Source organism: Adiantum capillus-veneris, chromosome 16, assembly GCF_014529385.1.
Source record: "Adiantum capillus-veneris isolate H3 chromosome 16, ASM1452938v2, whole genome shotgun sequence".
Classification (NCBI taxonomy): domain Eukaryota; kingdom Viridiplantae; phylum Streptophyta; class Polypodiopsida; order Polypodiales; family Pteridaceae; genus Adiantum; species Adiantum capillus-veneris.
In genome coordinates this window covers 104,199,261-104,207,198 of record NC_140946.1, presented here as the reverse complement: position 1 = coordinate 104,207,198, position 7,938 = coordinate 104,199,261, and positions in this window count along the sequence as shown.

The following is a 7,938-nucleotide window of genomic DNA, read 5'->3' as shown; positions in this document are numbered from 1 at the left end:
CCACCTCGGCGGAGATGGCTCCACGAAGACGGCGGGCTAAACGCTCTCCATCACCACCAAAGCGGAGAAGACCATCACACTCTTCTCCATGGCATAATCCAAAGAGGGATGATAAAAATCAAGAGAAGAAAAAGGCGAGAAAGAGGACACCCTCTTCTCCATCTTCTTCATCCTCTTCCTCTTATGAAAGCTATGGTGAAGACAACAAAGATCAAGACAAGAAAAAGGCGAGAAAGAGGTCACCCTCTTCTCGACCTTCTTCAAATTCTTCATCTTCTGAAGAAAGTGATGGTGCAACTTTTGAACCATCAAAAAGAAGAGGCCATAGGAAATCCTATGCCGCATGGAAGAGGTCGTCCAAGCTGAAGAAATTCAAAGAGGGAGGGAAGAGCATCTCTTTCCTTACCTATGATGGCACCTTCGGTGCTACAGACAAAGTTTTGGCCTTTATCCAGCAATTCGATGCGGCGTTTGGAGATGAGGGCTTCACGGAGTCCTCTAAGCTACGCCATGTAGCTATGCACTTTCAAAAGTCCGCCAGACAATGGTGGTCTAGCCTACGAGCCAACGGTGAAGCTCCACGAACATGGAAGGCTTTAAGAGCTTCCATTATGAAGCAGTTTTTGGCCACCGATGCCAAAGACAAAGTACTCACCGAATGGCGAAGCTTAAAGCTCTCTCCCAATGAATCCATCCACAAATATGTAGACAAGTTTTGGGACCTACAACTCAAAGCCACTGTCTTCAAAAAGTTGGATTTTGGAGAGCAAAAGCAACAATTTTGTGCGGGCTTAACCGAAGAAATGGCGGAGTATGTCAACTCCCAAAGGCCACGTACCATATCGGCGGTAATACACCATACTATGGTGGCCTCGCGAATCAATTTCCAAACGGGGGGTAAAAGAAATAATAAGCCCCCGGAAAACAAGGGTTCCAATGAGCCTAGGGGGAAGGACAATGTCCAAAAGTCTCCTAAGGGCAATTCCAACAAAGCTAAAGAGAAGGGAGTTTACAAAGGAAAGAATAAACTCTCTCCTGAAGAGCTTGAGCGTTATCGTAAAGATAACCGGTGTTTCAAGTGCGGCGAACAAGGGCATGCGTACCGCGCTTGTCCCCAAAAGAACAACCGCCAAGATCCTCCTAGAGCTTCTTTGGTTGAAATCCAAGAGGAGGAGATTCATCAAACTCACCACAAAGGATCTCTTCTATGCCATGCTTGGGGAAAGGTAAGAGAACATGATGCTTTTATTCTTTTTGACCCTGGTTCTACTCACAATTTCATATCTATGGAGTTAGCCACCAAGCTAGGCATACAATCCTACGAGATGGGAGATATCCTACCCGCAGACAGTGCCTTCAAGGGGCAAGAAGCTTCAGTCACTCCCTTAATCGGGAAATTGAGGCTTCATGTCCAAGGCTATGTGGACAAAGAGGACTTCTTTATCTCTCCTCTCAAGCATGAGGATGTAATCCTAGGGGCACCATGGTTTGACCGCCTGGCTGCCCATGTTAAATTTCCTGAAAGGAGAATCTCCTTTAAGTTCAGGGAAAAGGACATGTATATAGATGCTAAGGAGATGGGTAACACCATCCCCATTGTACATACACCAGCTTTCAACAAGTCAATAAAGAGCTCTATTTCCGTGTACATGATTTTTGTTAAAGATTCTCAAAATGAACCTAATGCTTTAGCAAAAGAAAATAAAAGCAACCAAAAGGAATTAGAGTTATTCAATTTTCTCAAGGGGTTTCAAGATGTCTTTATTGACGACATCCCTTGTGAGCTACCTCCTAAACGAGGTAATGACGACCATGCAATTGAACTTCTTCCAGGAAGTTCACCGCCTAACAAACCTCCTTATAGAGTTTCTCAAGCTCAACAAGAGGAGATTATGCGGCAAGTGCATGAGTTAGTTGAGAAGGGCATGGTTAGGCCTAGCTCATCTCCATTTTGCTCACCTGTGCTATTAGTGCAAAAGAAAGACGGCACATATCGTATGTGTGTCGACTATAGAGCACTAAATAGGATCACTATCAAGAATAGGTTTCCCGTTCCACGGGTAGAAGACCTATTTGATAAGCTACAAGGATCGACCTACTTCAGTAGGATTGACCTAAAAAGTGGCTATCATCAAATAAGGATAGTTGATCAAGACATTGTAAAGACCGCATTTCGTACTACATTTGGTCTTTACGAATACATTGTCATGCCTTTTGGCTTGACTAATGCACCAGCTACATTCAACCGCTTGATGGAGAAGCTGTTCAGGCCTCATCGAACCTTCACTGGAGTGTTCTTTGATGATATTATCATCTACTCTAATTCATTGGAGGAACACAAGCAACACCTCCAGGTAATATTTCAAGTTTTAAGAGAGAATAAACTTTATGTTAATCGAAAGAAAAGTGAATTTTTCTTGCAAGAGATTCAATATTTAGGTCACATTATCTCTCAAGATGGAATCCAAATGGATCCATCCAAGTTAGAGGTAATAAAAGGATGGCCTAAACCAAGGAATCTTCATGAACTAAGAAGCTTTATAGGTATGTGTGCATACTATAGACGCTTCATAGAAAAGTTCTCACGAATTGCGGGACCATTACATGACCTAACAAAGAAAAATGTTAGGTATACGTGGTCTGCTAAGGAGAACAATGCTTTCGAAAAGCTTAAAGAAAAGCTTATCTCTCAACCTGTGCTTACACTACCAGATCTCTCAAAACCATTTGAGGTCCAATGTGATGCTTGTGGTGATTGCCTTGGGGCTGTTTTGCTCCAAGAAGGGCACGCCATAGGCTATGAGAGTCGAAGGCTCGACCCTGTTGAGCAAGCTCTAGGCATATACGAAAAAGAACTCCTTGCAGTTCTACATGCCTTAGACTCATGGAAGCACTATTTATTGGGGACTCCTTTCATTCTGCGAACGGATCACCAAAGTCTTAAGTACTTCATGACGCAGACCAAGCTCTCCGACAAACAAATGAGGTGGGCAAATTTCCTTTCGCAATTTCATTTTCATATTGCTCACATTGCTGGCAAGCATAATCAAGTAGCCGATGCACTCTCAAGACGACCGAGAGTGAATGCGGTTTCCATAGCAACTCACAATGATCTATCTTCAATGATAGATGAGTATGCTATTGATCCCGATTTTAGAGATGTGATTTCAGCCCTTGCATTAGGGAAGAAAGAAGAACCATTTACTTTACAAGATGGTTATCTTCTCTATGGCAATAGACTATGCGTTACTAACTCACTACGTGAGAAAGTAATGTATGAATCTCATGCTCCCCCATATGCGGGGCATAGAGGGATTCAGTCTACCCTAAAGGGAATTGAAACATATTTCTATTGGCCTACCATGAAAGTGAACATACACGAGTATGTTTCCAAATGTGTGGTATGTCAAAAGACAAAATTTGATAGAGGGAAGCAACTTGGATTGCTTCAACCCTTGCCAATCCCTAATTCACCTTGGGAGAGCATATCCATGGATTTTATCTTTGGATTGCCTAAGTCTATCCATGGGAATACGGGAATATGGACGATAGTAGACAGGTTCAGTAAACAAGCTCATTTTATACCTGTCAAAAAGACTATCAAAGCCCATCAAATGGCAACCCTCTTCATTTCTCAAATTTTCAAGTACCATGGCTTGCCAATGTCCATAGTGTCGGATAGAGATCCTAGAATGACCAGTAATTTCTGGAAGGGTCTCTTTGAGAATTTAGGAACAAGGCTAAACTTCTCTTCGGCCTATCATCCACAAACTGATGGCCAAAGTGAAATAGCTAACCTAACCATTCTCGATCTACTAAAAGCCTATGTAACGGAAGTAGATCAAAGATCCCAATGGGAGAAGTACTTACCTTTAGTAGAGTATGCTTACAATAACACTGTACATACTTCCACAGGAAAAGCACCTTTCGAGGTAATTGAGGGAAGATCAAAAAGTCCCTTGCTACTTAAGGTACATGGGAAGATCTTCGCTGCAGATGAGTATAGCCGAGACCTACAAGAATCTTTCCAAAAGATTAAGGATGCTATCTCTATCTCACAGCAAAGGCAAAAGGCTGCTGCTGATAAGCACAGAAGAGCCCAAGCCTTTAAAGAAAACGATTGGGTCTTGTTAAAGTTTCCCAAGGCTCGATTAAGGCACACGACGGGCAAGAATCCTACGGGCCACCAAAAGTACTATGCTAAACTAGCAAAAAGGTACTATGGTCCCTTCCAGATTCTTAGGCCAATCAATGAGATGGCCTATCAACTTAAGTTGCCCAATCATTGGCTCATACACAATGCTTTTCATGTGAGCCTCTTAAAGCCTTACAAAGGAGAGCCACCTCAAGAACCAACTATTGAAGACCCACCGGAGATCGAGGACCACGAGGAGGTGCTGCAGCCCGAGTCCATTCTCCGACATGAAGACAAGGTATTAAGAGGCGGTAAGACTATCCGACGATATCTTATTAAGTTTAAGAATTATCCTTTTGAAGATGCTAGATGGATGCAAGGCATACAATTAAAGGATAACTTAAACCTTGTCAATGCTTACAATGCTTCCCAAGAGTAAGAAAATGTACAAAATGTTAAAAATGAACAAAAATTTTTGTCTTATAAGACTCTCTTTTTCTTTATTTGTGCACAAAAATGAAGTAGTATGCATGCTTAGATCAAGTTTGCGGAGACGACGTCTCCCAAACACCAAGTAGAGCTTGTCACTCTACTATGGAAGACTGATAGGACTAATGTGCAGACATGCTTGCGGCAGCCTCAGGCTCTCAAGCGCCAAATGGACTAGTCATCGATTATGGAATGATGTCGTAGGGTAACATAGGGATCCTCTACCCGCTAAGAAAAGGATTCATGCATATGCTTTATCTTCTCTACACCATAGTCGAGGACGACTATGATTTCAAGAGAGAGGTAATGTCATAATAATCAATAACTAATTCTCCTAAATGATTTTCTCATATTAAACTGATCATTTAATGTGGGGAAGTGCCAAGGGAGAAAAAGCTAGAATATTGGTTAAGCTAGCAGACCGGCCACAGTAGGGATCCAAAGGAGGGAAAATAGGGATCCAAAGGGGGGGCCATCTGCAAAAGAGCCATGTGAAACAATGGGCCAAAAAGACTCTAAGGTTCAGCCCATTAAGACTTCCAAAATGCTAAGGTTCCAAAATTCAAAGGTTGAGTCCAAAGGTCAACCCTAGGGAAAATTGGATGCTTTGTGTGTGCCCTAAAAGTCTTTGCACATCCCTACATGGGAGGGGGCGAGCCCCAAAGCTAGGGGATGAGAGAGAAAGCCACACACACACACACAAGCTCCCTTTACACAAAGGGAATGAGGGACACATGTCAGCTCCCTAGGCCAGATGCCCACAAGGTGTGCCCAATTCCTATTGGAAGACCCTTGAAGTGGACCAATGAGAATTAAGCTAGAGTAAATGTAGTTTAATTAATTTAAAAACATTTAATAAAAGAAACCAATGAGAAATAAGTCTCCTAGAAGACTATTGGGCAGTCTCCCAAAGGGTCCAATGAGCATTCAGGAGCCCCATGGCTTGCCTGATTCCTATTGGCCAGGAGACAAAGGGGTCCAATGAGAGTTTTGTTTAATTATTTAATTATCTAAAGCTCTCACAAAAGGGGAAAGGGGGACACATGTCTAAAGGCTATCACTTATGCTGCTTAATTCCTATTGGTTTGACCTGGGGAGGTCTAATGAGGCAAAAGCCAGACCTATTTAGCAGCTAGGGCTCGCCCAAGAGAGAGGGGGGGCTGATTTTTGCTTGGCATTGACACACACACACACACACTTGACCATGTGTGAAGGAAGAATACTCTATCTCCTCCCAAGCTTTAATGGAGAGCTCATCACCTACTCCAAGCTTGTGAGATAGAAGCCTACATCAACACTCTCTTGGCATGTGGATGCAAATCCAACCAAGAGCCAAGCTTCAATGCATGCTCATCTTCTCTACCAAGCTAATTACTAAGCTAAGCTATGCTAATATGAGTGATTATGTGAGGAGATGTACGTCTTTCTCGTAAGATACTTCTTTTTCCTCTCAATCTACTCTCATACCCTGCTAGCTCTCACCATCTTCGAAGGTGTGTGAGGTCTTGGGTCTGAGAACGGGGATAATTCAAGTTGTGTTTGATTAAGTGTTTTGCTTGGTGTATGAAGCTTCCATCTTCATTGCACTAGCTAGTCTTGAAGGAACACAAAGAATTGTATTGTACAATGTCTCTCTTGATGGGAGAAACCATAATACAAAGCCTTTTGGAGGGGGGACCGGCTCCATGCAAATCCGGTCCTCAACTGTTGTCAATAGCTTAATTGCTCTCTCTTTTGAAAGTATTGTCGATGCTATCTAACTAGGTGTTATGCTTTTTGTTGCTCTCTCCACCCAAGCACTCTTGTAATTTTCATTAGGAATCTATTCTAATGAAATGCCCACTATGTTCATGCTAATTTCCGCTACACATAAGATTTTAGGCCATTAAATGTTACATCTCTCTTGCACAAAACTTTGTTCCCCCATGCATATCCTCCATCAGCATCATAGAGCCATACTATACGGCTATGCATAGAGACGCACCTTGTTCCCATGCACTCTGACACATGTTCGTCGGGGACGACTTACTCTAGGAAGGGGTGAAAATGCGATAGGATTATCATTTGTATATATTATTATTATCATCTTACTTTTTTTCTTTTTCTTTCCTTTCTTTTTCTTTAAAAACCAAGTTTTTCAGAGCCTTACAAACTCTTAGTTGGCATAATCATGAGCTATACCGTCACCATATAATACCAAAATAAAAGTATGTATATAAGGGAGGCGACACTAATTTTGGCTAATTTTTGGCCGACTAATAATCTTTGTAAATAAGTTTCTTATGAAAAAAGCAAAAACGACAAATAATCAACAAAAAATTGATAAATCGAGCCAGGAAATTTGGAATTGACTTTTGAAAGCAAATGCCGAAACTTCAAAGCAAGGACTTCGAACATGGCAAATATGGAAAGATTCGACACTAGATGAATTTTGAGCCAACTTCTGAAGGATCAAAACTACAGATCGAACGCCATTTGTAAACCGAGTGTCAGAATGACGAACGGTTCGAACCGCAGGTGATATGAACAACAAGGTATGATCAATGGAGGTAAGTATAAATGGGGCATTTCGGGTAGACTAGGAACATATAGTCAAATGGGCAACATAAGTCCATTTGCATTCAGAGAGAGAGACAGAGAGAGCCACAGGAGCATAGAGTTTCCAGATTTTTTTTTGCCCACTGTGACCACCTCGGTGGATCTTACTACACCAGATTTGACAGGTATGATCATTAACCTTGCAAGAGCCTGTGTGTATGTCCCATACTACATCAACAATGCCAAAACAACAGATCAAATCAGTACAAAGTCACAAAATCGGCAAACTAAAGGGCCAATGGGGAAGTCCAAAACCCATCAAAAACCAAAAATATTTCACCAATAGACCCCAATTAGCTGACAGGATCAGGTAGGGTAAAAACAACAGAAAAAAGTGGTCAAACCCTAGAATTAGAGAAAATTGTTTAGGAGCACCCACAAATGGCCAGGGACAAACTCCTATAACTGGATTTCCCAAATGCATCCCAACATGGATCGCGATCCATGTTCCTTTTTGCCAAAATCAGGGTAAAAGTGGCTCACTAGCTGGACAATGTAAAAATAGTAATGGTGTGCAAAATGATCACAAAAAGTGCTCCTTAAGATCATCAAATCCTCCTGGATTTCTACTTTCAGTTTGCAAATGGTCTTTTGGCCAATTTCAAAATGGAAAAGGGTAGGATCCGAGAAGAAACTCAAGGAAAGGTCAAATGCTGGGATACTAGCAAAACTTATGAAAAGGGGCTAAGGACAGAGTTCTTGACCTGTTGCAAATT